The sequence below is a fragment of the Muntiacus reevesi genome, chromosome 14, assembly GCF_963930625.1.
Source record: "Muntiacus reevesi chromosome 14, mMunRee1.1, whole genome shotgun sequence".
Classification (NCBI taxonomy): Eukaryota; Metazoa; Chordata; class Mammalia; order Artiodactyla; family Cervidae; genus Muntiacus; species Muntiacus reevesi.
This window is the reverse complement of record NC_089262.1, coordinates 9,302,296-9,324,633: the sequence shown is the minus strand read 5'-3', so window position 1 is coordinate 9,324,633 and position 22,338 is coordinate 9,302,296. Positions and strand designations below refer to the sequence as shown.

The window sequence follows — 22,338 nt, the reverse complement described above, 5'->3', positions numbered from 1 at the left end:
GTTTCTCCAACTGTTTGTGTCCTCTTTGATTTCTTTCATCAGTGTTTTATAGTTTTCTATGTATAGGTCTTTTGTTTCTTTAGGTAGATATACTCCTAAGTATTTTATTCTTTTTGTTGCAATGGTGAATGGTATTGTTTCCTTAATTTCTCTTTCTGTTTTTTCATTGTTAGTGTATAGGAATGCAAGGGATTTCTGTGTGTTAATTTTATATCCTGCAACTTTACTATATTCATTAATTAGCTCTAGTAATTTTCTGGTAGAGGCTTTAGGATTTTCTATGTAGAGGATCATGTCATCTGCAAACAGCGAGAGTTTCACTTCTTCTTTTCCTATCTGGATTCCTTTTATGTCTTTTTCTGCTCTGATTGCTGTGGCCAAAACTTCCAACACTATGTTGAATAGTAGTGGTGAGAGTGGGCATCCTTGTCTTGTTCCTGATTTCAGAGGAAATGCTTTCAATTTTTCACCATTGAGGGTGATGCTTGCTGTGGGTTTGTCATATATAGCTTTTATTATGTTGAGGTATGTTCCTTCTATTCCTGCTTTCTGGAGAGTTTTAATCATAAATGAGTGTTGAATTTTGTCAAAGGCTTTCTCTGCATCTATTGAGATAATCATATGTTTTTTATCTTTCAATTTGTTAATGTGGTGTATTACGTTGATCGATTTGCGGATATTAAAGAATCCTTGCATTCCTGGGATAAAGCCCACTTGGTCATGGTGTATGATTTTTTTAATATGTTGTTGGATTCTGTTTGCTAGAATTTTGTTAAGGATTTTTGCATCTATGTTCATCAGTGATATTGGCCTGTAGTTTTCTTTTTTTGTGGCATCTTTGTCTGGTTTTGGAATTAGGGTGATGGTGGCCTCATAGAATGAGTTTGGAAGTTTACCTTCTTCTGCAATTTTCTGGAAGAGTTTGAGTAAGATAGGGGTTAGCTCTTCTCTAAATTTTTGGTAGAATTCAGCTGTGAAGCCATCTGGTCCTGGGCTTTTGTTTGCTGGAAGATTTCTGATTACAGTTTCGATTTCCTTGCTTGTGATGGCTCTGTTAAGATCTTCTATTTCTTCCTGGTTCAGTTTTGGAAAGTTATACTTTTCTAAGAATTTGTCCATTTCATCCAAGTTGTCCATTTTATTGGCATAGAGCTGCTGGTAGTAGTCTCTTATGATCCTTTGTATTTCAGTGTTGTCTGTTGTGATCTCACCCTTTTCATTTCTTATTTTGTTAATTTGGTTCTTCTCTCTTTGTTTCTTAATGAGTCTTGCTAATGGTTTGTCAATTTTGTTTATTTTTTCAAAAAACCAGCTTTTAGCTTTGTTGATTTTTGCTATGGTCTCTTTAGTTTCTTTCGCATTTATTTCTGCCCTAATTTTTAAGATTTCTTTCCTTCTGCTAACCCTGGGGTTCTTCATTTCTTCCTTCTCTAATTGTTTTAGGTGTAGAGTTAGGTTATTTATTTGGCTTTTTTCTTGTTTCTTGATGTGTGCCTGTAATGCTATGAACCTTCCCCTTAGCACTGCTTTTACAGTGTCCCATAGGTTTTGGGTTGTTGTGTTTTCATTTTCATTTATTTCTATACATACTTTGATTTCTTTTTTGATTTCTTCTATGATTTGTTGGTTATTCAGAAGCGTGTTATTTAGCCTCCATATGTTGGAATTTTTAACAATTTTTTTCCTGTAATTGAGATCTAATCTTACTGCACTGTGGTCAGAAAAGATGACTGGAATGATTTCAATTTTTTTGAATTTTCCAAGACCAGATTTATGGCCCAGGATGTGATCTATTCTGGAGAAGGTTCCGTGTGCACTTGAGAAAAAGGTGAAGTTGATTGTTTTGGGGTGAAATGTCCTATAGATATCAATTAGGTCTAGCTGGTCCATTGTATCATTTAAGGTTTGTGTTTCCTTGTTGATTTTCTGTTTAGTTGATCTATCCATGGTTGTGAGTGGGGTATTAAAGTCTCCCACTATTATTGTGTTACTATTAATTTCCTCTTTCATACTCGTTAGTGTTTCCCGTACATATTGCGGTGCTCCTATGTTGGGTGCATATATATTTATAATTGTTATATCTTCTTCTTGGATTGATCCTTTGATCATTATGTAGTGACCTTCTTTGTCTCTTTTCACATCCTTTATTTGAAAGTCTATTTTATCTGATATGAGTATTGCGACTCCTGCTTTCTTTTGGTCTCTGTTTGCGTGAAATATTTTTTTCCAGCCCTTCACTTTGAGTCTGTATGTGTCCCTTGTTTTGAGGTGGGTCTCTTGTAGACAGCATATATAGGGGTCTTGTTTTTGTATCCATTCAGCCAATCTTTGTCTTTTGGTTGGGGCATTCAACCCATTTACATTTAAGGTAATTATTGATAGGTGTGGTCCCGTTGTCATTTACTTTGGTGTTTTGGGTTCACGTTTATACAACCTTTCTGCATTTCCTGTCTAGAGAAGATCCTTTAGCATTTGTTGAAGAGCTGGTTTGGTGGTGCTGAATTCTCTTAGCTTTTGCTTGTCTGTAAAGCTTTTGAATTCTCCTTCATATCTGAATGAGATCCTTGCTGGGTACAGTAATCTAGGTTGTAGGTTATTCTCTTTCATTACTTTCAGTATGTCCTGCCATTCCCTTCTGGCCTGGAGGGTTTCTATTGATAGATCAGCTGTTATCCTTATAGGAATCCCTTTGTGTGTTATTTGTTGTTTCTCCCTTGCTGCTTTTAGTATTTGTTCTTTGTGTTTGATCTTTGTTAATTTGATTAATATGTGTCTTGGGGTGTTTCGCCTTGGGTTTATCCTGTTTGGGACTCTCTGGGTTTCTTGGACTTGGGTGGCTATTTCCTTCCCCATTTTAGGGAAGTTTTCAGCTATTATCTCCTCGAGTATTTTCTCATGGCCTTTCTTTTTATCTTCTTCTTCTGGAACTCCTATGATTCGAATGTTGGGGCGTTTCACATTGTCCCAGAGGTCCCTGAGGTTGTCCTCATTTCTTTTGATCCTTTTTTCTTTTTTCCTCTCTGCTTCATTTATTTCCACCATTTTATCTTCTACCTCACTTATCCTATCTTCTGTCTCCGTTATTCTACTCTTGGTTCCCTCCAGAGTGTTTTTGATCTCATTCATTGCATTATTCATTTTCAATTGACTCTTTTTTATTTCTTCTAGATCTTTATTAAACATTTCTTGCATCTTTTCAATCTTTGTCTCCAGGCTATTTATCTGTACCTCCATTTTGCTTTCAAGATTTTGGATCATTTTTATTATCATTATTCTAAATTCTTTTTCAGGTAGATTCCCTATCTCCTCCTCTTTTGTTTGACTTGGTGGGCCCTTTTCATGTTCCTTTACCTGTTGGGTATTTCTCTGCCTTTTCATCTTGTTTAGATTGCTGTGTCTGGAGTGGGCTTTCTGTATTCTGGAGGTCTGTGGTTCCTTTTTATTGTGGAGGTTTTACCCAGTGGGTGGGGTTAGACGATTGGCTTGTCAAGGTTTCCTGATTAGCGAAGCTTGCGTCAGTGTTCTGGTGTGCGGATCTTGATTTCTTCTCTTTGGATAGCAATGGAGTGCCCAGTAATGAGTTTTGAGATGGGTCTATGTGTTAGGTGTGACCTTGGGCAGTCTGTATGTTGACGTTCAGGGCAATGTTCCTGCGTTGCTGGAGAATTTGCGTGGTATGTCGTGCTCTAAAACTTATTGGCTCTTGGGTGGTGGTTGGTTTCGTTGCAGGTATGGAGGCTTTTGTAGGGTCACTTATTACTTAAAGATTCATGTAGTCAGGAGTTTTCTGGTGTTCTCAGGTTTTGGGCTTAAGTCTCCTGCTTCTGGATTTCAGTTTTATTCTTCCTATAGTCTCAGGACTTCTCCAACTATACAGCACTGATAATAAAACTTCTAGGTTAATGGTGGAAAGTTTCTCCCCCGTTAGGGATACCCAGAGAGGTTCACCGAGTTACATGGAGAAGAGGAGAGGGAGGAGGGAGATAGAGATGGGCAGGAGGAGAAAGAGGGGGACTCAAGAGGAGAGAGACAGATCTACGAAGTTGTCTGATCCCAGAGTGTTCTCCGTAGCCCAGACACCCACAAAGATTCACAGAATTGGATTGGGAAGAGAAGGGGAAAGGAGGAAATAGAGGTGTTCTGAGGTAGAAAACAGAGTCAAGATTGGGAGAGAATAATCAACACACTCGTGAATAAAAATGGGAGCTGAATATTGGATTCTTAAATGTTCACAATTTATATCATATACTGAAAAACAAAAATTAAAAATCTAGAGTAGAGGTTAGACTCTTAAAAATACTATATTAAAAACAAAAACCAAAACACACAAAAGAAATTTTAGAAATATATATGAAGTTTGGTATAGAAATAGGGCTTCTCTTCTTTTTTTTTTTTTTTTCTTCCCTTTCTCCTTCTTCTGTAAGGTTATAGTGGATTGAAAATGAAAATTAAGGCGTAGTAAAAGGAGTGCTAGAGGGCTTTAAAAGAAATAAGAGAAAAAGAAAAAGAAAATAGAAGAGAAGAAAAAAGAAAAGAAAAAAAGAAGAAAAAAAAAAGAAAAAAGAAAGAGAAAAAAAATTGTTTTGCCTAATTAAAAAAAATCGTAAAAATCTAAGAAAATGAAAGTTAAGGAGTAATGGGGGAGTAATAAGGAATTTTTAAAGGAAAATAAAAGAGAACCAAGAAAAAAGAAAGAAAAAAAAAATTTTTTTTTTTTTTCCTTACTTAAAAAAAAAAAAAGAAAAAAAGAAAAAAAAAAGAAAAAGAAAAAATATATCTAGGAGTTTCCCTGGAGCTGTTGTGGTCAGTGTGGGTTCGGCTCAGCTTCAGATAGCTCCTCGTTCCAGCTTACACTTCTCGATATCTACAGGCCCTTCCGGTGTAGTCAGTCCGTGGTTTCTTCAGGGATTTTAATCTGTTACACCGGTCCCTTCTGAAGCGGTTCCCTTTGTTTATTTGGGTTCTGTTGCCGGTCTCTCTTCCGTGCCTAATTTCCGCCCTGACACAGGGGGCGGAGGTGGATTCTTATTCAGGTAGCTAGTTCCGTCGCGCTGCGGCGAGAGGCTGTGCGGGGAGGGACCGGCGCTCCCGGGAGAGGCTTGCGCTCTTTTCTCGGTCTGCGCTGCTCAGGCTCCGGGCTGCTCCGTCTGAAGCGCGCGCCACGCTGCGCGCGGCTCCAGCCCTCGGGCGATTCACAAAAGCGCGGCACACAAAGCCGGGCCCGCGCTCCGTCCCCGCGCCGCCCGAGCGGCCCAGGCAGCCAGGCGCTTGACGGGCGCTCTCTCCCCGGGTGCGGCGCGTCTTCTGCCCTGCGCGGTCCCAGTCTCAGATTCCGCCGGCGCCAGTCGGGCGTGTGCGCCCTCCGCCCTCCGCGTCCCCAGCCGCAGCTCCCGCCCGCGCCGGTCGGGCGCCCGCGCCCTCCGTCTCGCCACGACCCTCCCGGCGGGCTTCGGCCGCCCAGAATCTCGGTCCCTTTGTTCTGCGAACGGCCGGCAGTGTGTTCGGGCCGGTTAATTTTCTGTCTCTTTTGCTCTCCCACAGTTCAAGTTGGCAACTCACAAAAGCTCCCTCTGATTGTCCTCAGGGCACTCAGGCCCGGACCCTGCCCCAAGTAATGCCGCCCGCTCCTCTCTGTTCCGTCCCCACTTGCTGGTGGCGGATGCGGGCGTCTGGGGTACTTTTCTGCTGGGAGTTGCTTTTAGGCTCTTAATCTGTGGGTTTTATTTATTGTATCCCTCCCAGTCAGATTCAAACTCTTGAGATTCCAACACTTCTCCCAGGCCCGCCAGAGCGAGGGTTTCCCGGTGTCTGGGAACGTCCTCTATTAAGTCCCTTCCCCGGGACGGATCTCCGTCCTTAGCTCTTTTGTTTCGCTTTTTATCTTTTATATTTTGTCCTACCTCCTTTCGAAGACAATGGGCTGCTTTTCTGGGCGCCTGATGACCTCAGCTAGCGATCAGAAGTTGTTTTGTGAAGTTTGCTCTGCGTTCAGTTATTTTTTTGATGAATTTCTAGGAGAGAAAGTGGTCTCTCCGTCCTACTCCTCCGCCATCTTGGCTCCTCCCCCCAGACTCTTTTTCTATTTTCAGTTATTTTATATAGTAGTGTGAATCTGGAGAAGGAAATGGCAACCCACTCCAGTGTTATTGCCTGGAGAATCCCAGGGACGGGGGAGCCTGGTGGGCTGCATATGGGGTCGCACAGAGTCGGACACGACTGACTTAGCAGCAGCAGCAGCGGTGTGTATCAGTTAATCCCATATTAGTGATTTATCCCTCCTCCACCTTCCCTATTGGTAACAATAAGTTGTTTTCTATGTCTTGTGTCTATTTCTGTCTTATAAAGAAAGTCACTCCTATTATATTTTAGATTCTGCATGTAAGTGATTCTATATAGTATTTGCCTGATTGACTTCATTTAATACAATAGTTTCTAGGTCCACCCATGTTGATGTGGATTCTTTTTTCTGACTAATATTCCATTGTATATGCGTACCCCATCTTCTTTATCCATTCATCTGTCTATGGACACTTAGGTTGCTTCCATGCCCTGGCTGTTATAAATAGTGCTGTAATGAGCACTGGGATGCATGTGTCTTTTCAGATTAGAGTTTTCATCTTTTGAGAGGTTTATGCCCAAGAATGGGCTTCCAGGATCATATTGTAGCTCTAATTTTAGTTTTTGGAGGCACCTCCATAGTGGCTGCACCAGTTTACATTCCCACCAACAGTGTAGGAACGTTCCCCTTTCTCCTCACCCTCTCCAGCATTTATTATTTATAGAGTTTTTGATAACTACTATTCTTTTTGAGGTGCTAATATTGTGAATTATTATTCTTAGTGCTTAGAGTGGGAAAGATTAACCTGTCATATTCTCCTGAAAGGGCTTCCCAGATGGCTCAGTGTCAAAGAAACTGCCTGCCAGTGCAGTAGGCAAGAGTTCAATCCCTAGATCAGGAAGATCCCCTGGGGGAGGAAATGGTAACTCACTCCAGGATTCTTGCCTGGAGAATCCCATGGACAGAGGAGCCAGGTGGGCTACAGTCCATGGGGTCACAGAGAGTCAGATAGGACTTAGGAACTAAAACAACAGCAACAGTTCTGACTGGTGTGAGGTGATGCCCCAGTGTGGCTTTGATTTTTATTTCTCTAATAATTAGTGATGTTGAGCATCTTTTCACGTGCCTGTTGGCCATCTGTATGTCTTCTTTGGAGAAACATCTATTTAACCACCTGGTTACTCTTAAAATGTTAGGATAGAGGGTGTGTGTGAGAGATGACCCACAGACTCTCTCACCAGCAAATCATTTTGGACCACGGGGTCTCCTGCAGGGAACAGTGCCTCAACTCACGTCCTCAGACCACAGTTCCCCACGTTGTGTACCATGAACGGGGCACAGAATGTGCTGAGCCTTGGATGTGCTTAGGCTACGGGAAGGTCTGGGAAGCAAACACCTAGATCTGTAGCCCCCAGAAGGGCTCAGCTCTGACCCCAGAATGTGTTAGCATTTTCTACATGCTGAGGAAACAGAAATTCTGTCCGATACAAGCCTCCCACATGCACAGCCCATCACGAGACACCTGCTTTCTGTCATTCTGTCTGAAACTCAGAAGTTTGAGCTTTCATGTCATCCTCCCCTTTGCTCCCCATTCTAACCCAAACCCTAGTTTTGTATTTGCCCTCATTTTTCCAGAAATGGAAAATGAACAGAAATGCATACTCTGGGAGTGGCATGGGGTGGGGAGCGCTTTCTTTCTTCTCTTTATCCTTAGACAGGAAACCCATCAGGATGTCTTATTGATACTTCTTCAGGGAGTTTTTAAAAATTCATTTCCCTTCATATGTACTTCCCTTTTCAATGTCAGCCTGCAGCGTGTGTCTTAAAATTGTAGAGTTATATGTAATATATACCCCACCAAAGCAACCCATTACCCATTACTTCTATCGGTCTGCTAAGGTGGAGGGCTGAGTTAATCTAACGTGTATTTTAACTGTACCTGGGCTTTAGTTAAATTCAGCTTTTACCACTGCGTTCAAATGTTTCAAGAGCGTGATCAGTATTTAGCCACCAGTTAGTTGGTTTTAGAAGCTGAACACACACAAATTCTGAATATTTCTCTGTGCATCACAGTCCAATCATGCGTTTCTCAGTCAGAGGAGATGTCGAGATCTCTGCACTGTCTACATTTTTCAGACCTTAAGCAATTTTACTCTCACTGTGTGTGTCCAACCTCGATACTTCTGGTTCCTCAGTTCACAGCTCTCCTTCCCGCTGGGCTCGCTCCCCACTGTCCCTGCTTTTACCCTCCTCTTTCCACATGAGCTTTTCTACCCCCAGTTCGCACAGTTGCCCTTTCAACACCTCCCTTTGATCCAGTCCTTACCCATCCTCTAAGGCAAATTCAGGTTCCACCCCCTTTTTCTTTCCTTTTCTTTTTTTTACATTATTTTAATTGGAGGCTAGTTACTTTACAGTATTGTGGTAGCTTTGGTCATACACTGACATGAATCAGCCACGGGTGTACATGTGTCCCCCACCCCGAGCCCCCTCCCACCACCCTCCCCACCCCACCCCCCTGGGTTGTCTCAGAGCACCGGCTTTGAGTGCCCTGCTTCATGCATCGAACTTGCACTGGGCATCTATTTTACATACGGTAATATATATGTTTCAGTGTTATTCTCTCAAATCATCCCGCCCTCCCCGTCTCCCACAGAGTCCAAAAGTCTGTTCTTTACATCTGTGTCTCTTTTGCTGCCTTGCATTTAGAGTGAAGCAAGTGAGAAAGAGAAACACCAATACAGTTTATTAACGCATGTATATGGAATTTAGAAAGACGGAAATGACGAATCCTATATGCAAGATTCCACCCCTTTTACAAAGATTCCTGGGTACTCTGGCTTTAGTTTTGTGCTCTCTTTGAACTCATTCATGTTGATCAACATATTCCCCCAAATTTAGCACATACGGAATAAGGTACAAGACCCATATGAGTGCACAATGCTTTGGATGCAGGAGTATCATCTCACCCAAGCTGATAGCTCTTTAGGAACAGGCAAAAACATCTTTCTCTGTTTTCTTTTTTTTTTTTTTTTTTTGCTTCTTTTCAAAGTTCTCACAATGCCTCGAATTCTATGAATGTGATGACAGCCACAGAGAGGTGTTGCATCGTTCTGTTAGAATATGAACTCCAGGGGAGCCGGGGGGAGACACTTACTTATTTGCTGCTGAAAACACCAGAACAGGGCTGTTCCAGGATCTGGCAGATACTTATGAGGTTTCATTTGAATGCGCAGTAGATTGAAGTCATAATATTGTGCTTTCAGTAACTAAATTCCCATTGTTATTTATCGATTTAGCTGATTATTCAATATTGGTTTGCATTGATAAGCTATAGTATGACATCTTTGACAAATGAGACCTACAAGTGAGTAAGTAAGTGGAGAAGGAAATGGTTACCCACTCCAGTTTTCTTGCCTGGAGAGTCCCATGGACAGAGGAGCCTGGCAGGCTACAGTCCATGGGGTCTCAAAGAGTCGGACACAACTGGAGAACTAACACTTACTTACTTACAACTCTCACTCTTCTTCCTTGAACTCAGCATCAGCACTGCATTCCTAAAACTAGAGCTCCAAGCCTTATTTTTGCTCTGTAAACCAAAGCAGATGAAAAACACTTTTTCAGACCATGTTTGGTTGCAGTTGTATACTGGAGTCACCCAGGCCCACCCCCAGAGACGCTCAGTTATTAGCACTTATTTTTAAGCTTCCTGGGGGGTTGTAATATCTAGCCAGGGTTGAGAACTACTGCTTGAAAGCTCTGTAAGACCCATCAGAAATAAAAACAGCCTGCTAATCTGGAAAACTGTCTTCTCCCAATTTTGAAATGTTTCATAATGACTACAGTCTAAACCTGAAGTCATTATCCCCTGAGTATTTTTCTCTGAGACATTCTCTTTCTTTGATTGCAAGAGACACAGAAATATTTTCCAAAAATGATTCCAATCCAAGCTTCCTCCTTACGTTATTGGATGTAATGATAATGACTTTGAAATAATTGATTTCAATTAACATTGCCACTAAGGCGATTGATAGCTGGAGTCAAAACAAAGCATGAATTCTTGCAAATACATAGGCTTCCTAGGTGGAGCTAGTGGTTAAGAACCTGCCTGCAGGAGACCTAAGAGATGTGGGTTCAATCCCTGGGTCAGGAAGTTTCCCTAGAGGAGGAAATGGCAACCTACACCAGTATTCTTGCCTGGATAATCCCATGGACACAGGAGCTTGGCGAGCTACAATCCATGGCATCACAAAGAGTTGGACAGACTGAAGTGACTTAGCATAGCACATCAGCTATTTGTTGTAGGATAATCTTTCATAACACACATGTAGTTGAACAAGTCATGAGTCTCTTCAGTTTGACAATGGATTCTAACCTTACTTTTCCATTTAATAAAGCCCCATATGATGAAGGACTAAGTGAATCATGAGGATGAGTGTAAAGAGCTGTTAAAAACATCAAATTCAAGTGTAAGGCTGACAACAGAGCTCAGGGCCGAGAAGACTACGAGGACTGTCTCGGTTTTTCTGATAGCAGTAGGGCGTCCCCTTGGGGACCACCCTTCCCCACTCAGGGTGTCTGAGTTCTCCATCATTTGGGAAGCCTGCAAGTGTTGAAGGAAAAAAATGACCACAGGGTACCAATGAGCAAGCAAAGAAGAAGAACAATAAATAGAAAATATACAAATTAATACTTTGAGATATAACCCTGCCTCAAAAGCATCCTTCAAAAAATGAGAGTGTTAGCATTACCCTTCTGAGAACTGCTTTTTCTTGAGCTGAAACTATTTATCACTTCCCAAATATACTCTCCTTGGCTGCTACCTTATACCTCTGCCTGGATGATTTATTAAAATGTGTTTTCTTTGATATGCAGAGGTGATGCTAGGCAGTGTGTGCTTTAAGTTGCTTTCAAATCTGAGGTCTCTGGGGTTTGGTGTGAAGGCTGCATCAGCTAAGGGGAAAAGCTAATGGCTTCCCTTGAGGATCCCACCTTTGACCCTTGATTTCTTGGCACGATGCTAATCTACTGAACTAAGGAATGTTGGGCAATAGGGAGACCAGGGAATAACTCTGTTGACTTCACTGCACATTCCTCATTTGACCTGATGCTGTATATTCTAATGTTACACATACCTTCCTCTGTGACACCTCACTTACTTACTCCAAGAAGCAATACTGCCCCCTTCTCACCAGTTCTCACTGCTGGTCCAGGCTGGGGGAGAAGAGGTAGGAGGTACAAAGAGGTAGGGTGGGTGATGAATATTGACAAAGATAATTCTTGAATGAAGGTATACAGGGTATTATTTCTGAAGCATCATTATAGGGGGAAGTAGAGGAATTGTTCAGTTACCTATTTTCCATGATGCAAAGGACCACAACTAAACTAAAAACATTTGAATTAGAAAGCAGAGCACCTCTCTGGATCAGTCTTGTAAATGGTAAGCAAGTGACTGTGCTATGCTACTCAGTTGGACAGTAATGATCTGTGAGCAACAGACAATGAATGCCACGTATTCCATAATTAAGTACAGTTTGCAAGGAAGCCCATCTTAAAAGGTAAGTGACCTCCTATGGGTAAACAGGATTGCATCCATGGTAATTAGGCGCAAATGGGAAGGGACAGACTGACAGAGTCAGGCTTTGTCTTCTGCCCACATCTGCTTAAGGCAGCGTGTCCAGCTGCCCTGCTTTTCAGCTTCCCAGCTGGCTCTCAGAGTCACGCCCAACCAGCTGAGTAGGTGGGCCCTGGGCAGGATGGAGCACAGGATTTAGGGATTTGGAGCGAGTGTGATCCTTGGAGAGCAGTATTGGGGAGGAAAAGTGAAACCACAGATGAGAGATAATACCACTGACAGCAGCAGCCACAGCTCTGACCCAGGCTTCATCTGCAAACCACCCACTCCTGCTCCTGGAAGGAGGCTGAGGGCCTGGCTTCCACTGGATACAGAATAAACGAACGGCAGCTGCCTAGAACACCAGTTAGTCTAACTAGACAAACAAATCAGTGGGTCCGGCTGTTTGGGTGTCTGCTTTGGGAAAATGTCTATTCAGATCATTCTTAAGCAGAATGGATTCAGGGAATGTTTGCCACTCGGGGGGGGGGGGGGGGGGCGCTTGTCTTTGTCCAGTGAGATGAGGGAGGCTGTGAACATGCATACGGGTGGGCTTTCAAGCAGATCAGGTTTATTGGAAGAGAGTGTAGGGAAGCCAAGGATCTGAAAAATGGAGTCCCTGAAAATCCCAAGCCTTGCGTCCCCTCAGAGAATCTTCACGAAGTCCCCAGGCACGCAGGACCCAGTTTGGAGACCTCTGCCCCAGGGTAGCCTGACCCTGGCGGACTCCAGATATGACCTTCCCTTTGCTCCCACCTGGCCAGGGGTGGATGCTAGGAGAATGTGCTTCTCTGAAGGATTTGCTGTCTTTTGACAAGCTGTTTCCTCACACACCATTTTTGAGCTGCGGTTCCCTAGGGGGAGCTTTACCACATAGAGAAAAGCAGCCAACTGCATGCTGAGAAACACCAGGCAAGATTTAAGGATTACATTTGAAGCTAATTAAGAATACAGTATGAATTTTATGCCCGATCATAATTTCTTATCTACATAGAAAGTATCATTGTTGAGACAATAAGCAGAGTATTTGAAACTTCCTGGGGACTAATTAAATAGAAGGAAGTCTGGCTCTCAGACTGGAAGCTCCGCGCTTCAGTCCTCATACCATAAATGTCTGATGTGATGGTTTAATACAGTTGCCAAGATATTGTACTAAGAAATAGCTGGATACTTCAAGGGGTGAGCATGATTCTCTCCTTGTCTGCTGACTTTGGAAATGTGGAATTAATTATCTCCTCATTCATCATTTGGCCAATATTTATCATGGCATCAATCCCATCAGTCCCATCACTTCATGTCTAATAAATGTGGAAACCGTGACAGATTTCATTTTCTTGGACACCAAAATCACTGAGAATGGTGACTGCAGCCATGAAATTAAAAGACAGTCACTCCTTGGAAGTAAAGGACAAACCAAAACAATGTATTAAAAAGCAGAGATATTACTTTGCCGAGAAAGGTCCAAATAGTCAAAGCTATGATTTTCCCATTAGTCATGTACGGATGTGAGAGTTGGACATAAAGAAGGCTGAGTGCTGAAGAATTGATGCTTTTGAATTGTGGTTGAAGAAGACTCTTGAGAGTCCTTTGGACTGCAAAGAGATCCAACCAGTCAATTCTACAGGAAATCGACCCTGAATATTCATTGGAAGGACTGATGCTGAAGCTGAAGCTCCAATACTTTGGCCACCTGATATGAAGAGACATTTCCTTTCATTGGAAAAGATTCTGATGCTGGGAAAGATTGAGAGCATGAGGAGAAAAAAGGTAGCAACAGAGGATGAGATGGTTAGATAGCATCACTGACTTAATGGACATGAGTTTGAACACACTCAGAGAGATAGTGAAGGACAGGGAATCTTGGCATACTGCAGTCCATGGGTTGCAAAAAGTCCGTCTTGACTTAGTGACTGAACAACAACAACAAATTGTGTGCCTACTATGTGCTCATTCCAGTAGAGCATCAACGTTCCTGCCTCCTGGACTGTATGGTCCAAGAATGCAAGCAGTTACAAAAGGAAGCAAACAGTATCCATTGGATATGACCAAGATAGTTTACAGGATTAGAGTGTAACAAGGGAAGGAAACTGTTGAATGAGTGTTCAGGAAAGGCCTGTACGAGGTGACACCCAAGCAAATCCTCAGTGATGGACGAGAGCCAGATGTTAAACTATCTGGAGAAAGAGATTTCTGGGCAAAGAAGTAGCAGAGCAAAAACTGTGCTGCAGGAGGGAGCCTGCCATGTGCCTAAGGCGGTGAGAAGGTCAGTATTTTACGGACAGTAAATGAGGCAGGGGCAGTGGGAGGTGGTGACGGTGAGTGAAAGAAACCTTTAAGCCTAGAGAGGGTACCTGAAGATTTTTTGCTGGAAGAACATGGTGGGATTTATGGTCCTGGAAGTCCTCTCTGGTTGCTGGTCAGAGACCAGACTGTCGGAAAGCAAGGTCAGTGAGGACTTGACTTCAGTCTAGGAAGGAGATCATGGTATCATGGTCCAGAACTGTAGCAAAGGGGGAGAAGCCAGCAGGCCTCAATGAATGGGATGCAAAACACTATAGAAAGAAAAAGGAAACCAGACCCAAGCTAATAGAATCAGGAGTTTTGTTAAGGGCTTAGAGTTTGAAATGTCTGTTAGATACAAAAGAGGAAATGCCCGGGAGAAAATGGGGGAAATCAGTTATGATACTTAGAGGGGATATATTCATAGATGTATCATCAGTGGGGGGAAAAAAGACATTTAAAGTCATGGTCCAATTATTTTAATTCCCTAAATGCAGAAGCAGCTACAGGAAGCCTAATCCAAAAATAAAATGCCTAGCCACAGGTGGATATGCATTTCTTGGCTCATTAACTGAAGATAGGTTTCCTCCATAATTGTATTCTTTCTTTTCCCCTCTGAGTAAAACAGACAAGAGATAGTATTGTTTCTTTTGTGAGTGCTACTGACAAATATAGGACCATATGCATTCACATAATTTTAGATTTATCTGTAGGTCATATGTGTGCAGCACTTTGAAGTTTGTCTTACTTAAGGACAGTAGACAGAGCTTATTCAGACACAGCTTTCCCAGTGGCTTAGTGGTAAAAAATCTGCCCGCAATGCAGGGGAACACGTCAGGAGCTGAGAGTTCAATTCCTGGGTCCAGAAGACACTCTGGAGAAGGAAATGGCAATCCACTCCAGTATTCTTGCCTGGAAAATCCCATGGACAGAGGTGCCTGGCAGTCTACAGTCCTTGGGGTCACAAAGAGTCAAACATGACTTAGCAACTAAACACACACAACATTCATACACTACAGTTGCGGTATCAGGCCTGTAGATCCACCCCAGGACAAAATATGGCAGTAGGGTGGGGAGAGGGTCGGTCAGTTGAGATTGATGAGCAGTATGGATTTCCATCCACTGGTCTAGACTCTCTCCTTGGGTGTTATTTGCTTTGCTTCTATTTCCTAAAGCTCATTATTCTGCATGGTCACATCTTGCTATTGAAATTTTCATCTGTCAAGTAATTTGTGTGTGTATGTAGTCATCCCTTATCATAGTGCTTCTGGGAATCAATGAATCCCTACAAAGAGGACAGTATACCTACTCATTCTGTCTTGTTCAGTTTTCCATGTGTCAGAAATTGTTTTAGGGATGCATATGTGAAATGCCAAGTTATTTATCCATGGAGTATATTATAATGAAAATGAATGGAAATGCTTCTTTGCTAGTACATTTATAAACACAGCAGGAATAGCTACCTCCCCTTGATACCATCCATACAAATGGTCTGGTAGTGAACTTAGCTTTCATTTCTCACTTGTGTGCAGGTCTTGGCAGGAGAGTTTGTCAAACATTTAGAAGTGAGAATAACCTACAGTGACAGAAATGCTTCCAAGAGATATAAATCTAATTGATATAAGACCACTGGAGACACTTGTAGTCAAGCTTACCTTATTTTACAGGAAAAAAAAATATTTGGCTTCTTCTTTCTTTTGCAATTCTAAGTAAGGTTCAACCAAATTACAGTTCTACTTATAGATAGATAGATGAGATGGGTACAGATAGAGATGACTTCTGTGGTGGTCCAGTGGTTAAAAATCTGCCTCCCAGTGCAGGAGACACAGGAGATGTGGGTTCGATCCCCAGGTCAGGAAGATCCCCTGGAGGAGGAAACGGCAACCCAGTCCAGTATTTATGCCTGGAGAATCCTATGAACAGAGAAGCCTGGCGGGCTACAATCCATGGGGTCACAAAGAGTTGGACAGGACTGAGCCACTGAGCCCACACACATAGATATAGGTATTGATATTAGAAGCAGAAAGTTTTGTGACTTTTTCTTATAAACTGAGTACTGTTTTCATTCATTTGAAATTTAGTTGACTGTGGGTGAATGATTTTCTTAATGTTATATAAAACTGGATTTTGTAGGCCACCAGAGTTTCTGTAAGCAGTGTGATTTTTATTCCCAGGCCATTTTGAGAAATTCATGTGACACATGCAAAAATGGGAAGTCATGGTGGTTCTGCTTTCAAATTCCCAACAGCATTTGTACGTGTGTTTGTAGTATTGATGGTCCACACAGCCCACCCCATTAAGCAGTCCATCTTCTCCCTGTAAGCTTCTCATTTCCTCTAGTTTCCTAGCTGCTCCATGAATGAGGCTGTTCCCTGGTCTTGCTAGCATCCTGAGACAACTGCCATATACGAACAGGCTGGAGGGAGGGTGTTGGCAGAGGCATGTGGTTTTCCATAATGCCAATTAAAGGATAAAGTCGTAGGTATATAGATAGACCTATGTCACAGCAATGTAGCCCAAGCAGGGACTCCACACACTGAGATTAAGTGAGAAAGGCTCAACGTGGCATCGCCTTTGGGAACAGCCTGGACACATGTTCAGACTTGACCCCAGACTTCTTAAGGCCGAGTCTCTGGTGTGGAACCTGATCATCTCTCTGTCTCCAAAGCTCCACAGGCAGTTCTGACACCAGTCAGGGCGGAGATCCTGTTCACTCTACTGTGTTAGCTCCCACTAAGCCAGCGATTTCCTCTTATGAACGCATACTGCCCTTTTCAAGCTTGCTGGGCCACTTCGTACTGAACCCTAAATGTTTATTTACTAAAGGGCATTAGTATCTTCAGAAGACTTAGGTCAAGTGCCACTAAGGTTGTTCAACTTAAAATACAGAACTTAAAATACAGAAGCAGCGCTCACTTCTTCAGAACGTGCACTAAAATTGGGACGATACAGAGAAGATTAGCATGGCCCTTGTGCAAGGATGACACACACATTAATGAAGCATTTCTTATTTTTAGAGAAGAAAACTTCGTTACCAAAGGGGAAGTGGTGGAGGGATAAATGGGGAGTGTGGGATTAGCAGATGTGTACTGCCGTGTGTAAAACAGATAAACAATGAGGATTTACTGTGTAACGGAGGGAACTACAGTCAATATCTTGTAATAACCTATAATGGAAAATAATTGAAAAATGGAAAATGTGTGTATGTATAACAGAATCATACACAAAGTGATGTAGTAAATCACTTTGCTATATACCTGAAACTAACACAAACTGTAAATCAAGTGTAATTCAATTTTAAAAAGAAACTTAAAAAAAAAAAAAAAACAAGCTTAAGAGACTGACTTGACCAACTGCGACATACGGGTCTTATTAAAACAAAATGTATAAAAAAAATAAAATAAAACAAAATGTATAACAACTAAAACTAATGAAACAATCGGGTGCTTTGGAAAAAATACAAGCCACTGGGAGAGGAAATGTCTTTATTTTGAAATAAGTTGATGGCATCACCGACTCGATGGACAAGAGTTTGAGCAAGCTCCAGGAGTTGGTGATGGACAGGGAAGCCTGGCGTGCTGCCGTCCATGGGGTCGCAAAGAGTCGGACACGACTGAGCGACTGAACTGAACTGATATAAACTGTATCAGCTTCTATAACTCATTAGATACAGGAATAGAGCTAAACTTTTCCCAGACTCATTTAAATGTATTCTGCGTCTCACTTGTCAATGTTTCTTTCTTTAAATTTACCGGATTGTAGTTGATTTACAGTGTTGTGTTAGTTTCAGATATACAGCAAACTGATTTACTTCTACGTGGGTTCGTTCATTTTCAGATTCTCTTCTCATATAGGGTCTCACAGAATACTGAGCTCCCTGTGTTACACAGTAGGCCCTTGTTAGTTATCTATCTTATATATAATAAGTACTGTGTGTATGTTAATCCCAAGCTCTTAATTTATCCCTCTCTCCCCACATTTCCCCTTCGGTAACCATAAATTTGTTTTCAATGTCTGTAAGTCTGTTTTTCAATATTTCGTTAGTAAAAATCTAAGTTAACTCACTCAGTGATACTCACTCATTGATAGCCATACTAAAGGCTTCATGCTAGGTGCTATGATTAGAAGTGAAAATGTTAGTCACTCAGTCGTGTCTGACTCTTCGAGACCCCATGGACCCCCACCAGCCTCCCCTGTCCGTGGATTTCTCCCAGCAGGAATACTGGAGTAGGTTGCCATTCCCTTCTCCAAGAAATCTTCCCAACCCAGGGATCAAACCTGTGTCTCCTGCATTGCAAGCAGATTCATTACCTTCTGAGCCACCAGGGCGGCTATGATTCAAAGATGGCATTTATTTAAATTCTCAAAAGAAGATTCACTAATAATATTGAGATGTGAAGGACTTTTATTCAGAAATAAAATCTGTTGCTCAGACAACTAATTTTTTTTGTTTTTTAGTTCTACCAGCTTATTGCTACCAACCCATCTCCCTCCACCCTCATGCACACATTCTCAACCATGTAACCTCATGGACTGCAGCCCGCCAGGCTCCTCTCTCCACGGACTTTTCCAGGCAAGAATGCTGGAGTGGGTTGCCATTTCCTTCTCCAAGACACCTAATTTTGATTCAGGCATTTCTTAGCAAGGGCAGAATGGTAGGAGACAGCCCAGTCCCAGCTCCGTGGCCTAGGGTCCCAGCCCAGGACCCAATCCTCAAGAGCTGGTATGTCTAAGACCCACACGACCACTTGTGCCGTGACCTTGGGCACGAACTTCTTTCTGCAGCCAGGAAACCAGCTCAGAGGCAAGTTGGTGGTGCAGTTGCCCTCCCATCAGTGAGCCCACCATAAGCCCTGTCTGGCCAGACGGTTGCGGCATTCCTCTCTGTAGTCCTGACGCATATCACCATCCCCAGCAGTCTTACGTGTGGGCCAGTAGCAGTTCAATCTCTCCAGGCTTTGCTCTTCATTACATGAGTTTTCTTTCTCCAAAGCCAAAGACCACTCAGTATGGTACCACCAAGTACTATCATGATGCCTCTAAAACAGTCACCACTGGCTTGCCTCGGTGTACCCAGCAACTGGCTTCAGATCAGCTTGTGGGAGGAAAACTTTTCTGCCAACTTGGGTCTTAGTGGTCAGGGGCAATGAGAGGGAGTGCAAGTTAACTGACAATAGAGGAGCAGGAGAAAAGACAGCATCTATTCACATGCATTCAGGATACTCAATAATCTGAGTAATTCACTGAACAACCAAGAGTAATGCTTTATATATCAGCGTAGTAGTGGAAAGGAGGGGAAAATGGGGTTTCTAGGGGAAATAAATGCAGGCTCTGGCAGCTTCTATAAAGTGTATATATACAGTTTCTTATCGCCATGCTAATGGTCATTCTCCTTCTTGGCTGGAAGCTCCCCAGAGAGAGGATTGATGGCAGCTTCCTTCTCAAAAAGCTCTGCGGTTAGTCAGATAAGGGGGGGCTCCAAAAGGCACGTCTCTGAATCTGCTGTATCCCAGATGTCTCCCGTTTAAAATAATCTTTATTTCATTCCACTGTGTCCCTTTAATATTGCAGTAGTATTTGTCTAGGGAGTCTTCGGAGAAGGCAATGACACCCCACTCCAGTCCTCTTGCCTGGAAATTCCCATGGATGGAGGAGCCTGATAGGCTGCAGTCCATGGGGTCGCTAAGAGTCGGACACGACTGAGCAGCTTCACTTTCATTTTTCACTTTCATGCATTGGAGAAGGAACTGATAACCCACTCCAGTGTTCTTGCCTGGAGAATCCCAGGGACAGGGGAGCCTGGTGGGCTGCCGTCTATGGGGTCGCACAGAGTCGGACACGACTGAAGCGACTTAGCAGCAGCAGCAGAGAGCCTTACTTGTAGCTCCAGTTCCTATGTCCTTAATCCCATTTTCTCAGACCTTTCCACTTCATTCATTCCTCAGTCAAGCCTATGGTGGGAAAGAGATGATTTAGGTCTTGCCAGACCTCAAGCCAGGATTCCCAGGTGGTGCTAGTGGTAACCGGCCTGCCAATGCAAAGACATAAGAGATGTAGGTTCGATCCCTGGGTTGGAAAGATCCCCTGGAGGAGGAAATGGCAACCCACTCCAGTTTTCTTGCCTGGAGAATCCCAAGGACAGAAGAGCCTGGTGGGCTGCAGTCCATGGGGTCACAGAGAGTTGGACACGACTGAAGCGACTTGGCACACGCACAGACCTCACGCCAGCATTCGTGTGACAGGTGGCAGCTCTGATGGTTCTCATCACTAGAGCTTCAGCCAGCCAAGTAGCTGGTACAAAACCCATGCCTTATCTCAAAAACCAATTCGAAGCTCTCCGTCTACTGATCAACCTTGGAGAGTGCAGTAAAAGCAATACACCAAAAATAGCCTGTATGATGCGACGGCAGGGTGTCTACTCTTTGGATACATGTAAACACAGAACTAACCGGGACCACTCAGTGTGGGGCAAGGCTTCCCTAGTGGCTGAGTGGTAAAGGCTCCACCTTCAACGCAGGAGACATGGGAGCCGCGAGTTCAATCCCTGGGTCGGGAGGAGGAAATGGCAACCCACTCCAGTATTCTTGCCTGGGAAATCCCATGGACAGGGGGCCTGGCAGACTGCAGTTCATGTCACGGAAGAGTCAGACACGACTTAGTGACTAAACAGCAGAGTGGGGCAAATAGCTCTTCATGATAATATTCTTCTAATACAGAAAAATAAATGATGCCTCTCACAGAGACCCTGAAGCATCTAGAAAATACTGAATTGTATTTACTATGTAACAAGCCTTCAACTTTTACAGATGTCACTCACAGCAGAACCAGACCAAGGGTGAGTTCTCTTTTCAAGGGAGGAAATAGTGATTCAGGTGGATGGGAGGCAAGGAATAGGATGAGCTGTCAGGTTGGGACTAAGAGTTGATACACGTGAGCTGGAACCATGAGATGGGGTTTTTCAGAGGGCCCCTCTGAAGGTAACTGGAAATGTGTTTCTTGCCCTTGGTATCTTTGATATTACTTTTTAGTATCTTTTCCTGTTGCTGACTTTAAAAAAAACTTTTTAAATTTTATATTGGCATATAGTTGATTTACAATGTTGCATGAGTTTCAGGAGTACAGCAAAGTGGTTTCAGTTCAGTTCAGTTCAGTCGCTCAGTCGTGTCTGACTCTTTGTGACCCCATGAATCGCAGCACGACAGACCTCCCTGTCCATCACAAACTCCCAGAGTTTACTCAAACAGTGGTCTGGTATTCCCATCTCCTTCAGAATTTTCCACAGTTTATTGTGATCCACACAGTCGAAGGCTTTGGCATAGTCAATAAAGCAGAAATAGATGTTTTCCTGGAACTCTCTTGCTTTTTCGATGATCCAGCGGATATTGGCAATTTGATTTCTGGTTCCTCCGCCTTTTCTAAAACCCGCTTGAACATCTGGAAGTTCTCGGTTCAGGTATTGCTGAAGCCTGGCTTGGAGAGTTTTGAGCATTACTTTGCTAGTGTGTGAGATGAGTGCAATTGTGCAGTAGTTTGAGCATTCTCTGGCATTGCCTTTCTTAGGGATTGGAATGAAAATGGACCTTTTCCAGTCCTGTGGCCACTTCTGAGTTTTCCAAATTTGCTGGCATATTGAGTGCAGCACTTTGAAAGCATCATCTTTCAGGATTTGAAATAGCTCAACTGGAATTTCAACACATCCATTAGCTTTGTTCGTAGTGATGCCTTCTAAGGCCCACTTGACTTCACGTTCCAGGATGTCTGGCTCTAGGTGAGTGATCACACCATTGTGATTATCTGAGTCATGAAGATCTTTTTTGTACAGTTCTTCTGTGTATTCTTGCTGCCTCTTCTTAATATCTTCTGCTTCTGTTAGGTGCACACCATTTCTGTCCTTTATTGAGCCCATTTTTGCATGAAATGTTCCCTTGGTATCTCTAATTTTCTTGAAGAGATCTCTAGTCTTTCCCATTCTGTTGTTTTCCTCTATTTCTTTGCATTGATCACTGAGGAAGGCTTTCTTATCTCTCCTTGCTGTTCTTTGGAACTCTGCATTCAAATGGGAATATCTTTCCTTTTCTCCTTTGCTTTTCGCTTCTCTTCTTTTCACAGCTATTTGTAAGGCCTCCTCAGACAGCCATTTTGCTTTTTTGCATTTCTTTTCTGTGGGGATGGTCTTGATCCCTGTCTCCTGTACAGTGTCACGAACCTCTGTCCATAGTTCATCAGGCTCTCTGTCTATCAGATCTAGTCCCTTAAATCTATTTCTCACTTCCACTGTATAGTCATAAGAGATTTGATTTAGGTCATACCTGAATGGTCTAGTGGTTATCCCTACTCTCTTCAGTTTAAGTCTCAATTTGGCAATAAGGAGTTCATGATCTGAGCC

General features: G+C 42.9%; 1 protein-coding gene and 1 non-coding gene across 3 annotated transcripts in view; both read left to right on the top strand.

Moving 5' to 3' along the window:
- The window catches only part of CTNND2 (catenin delta 2), a 1,077,052-nt gene that overhangs the window by 973,949 nt on the left and 80,765 nt on the right, over nucleotides 1-22,338 (top strand). The gene's annotated exons all lie outside the window — the stretch shown is intronic.
- On the top strand, nucleotides 16,863-16,967 carry LOC136146763 (U6 spliceosomal RNA). The gene has a single exon (XR_010659052.1). It is a non-coding gene; the product is annotated as a U6 spliceosomal RNA (small nuclear RNA).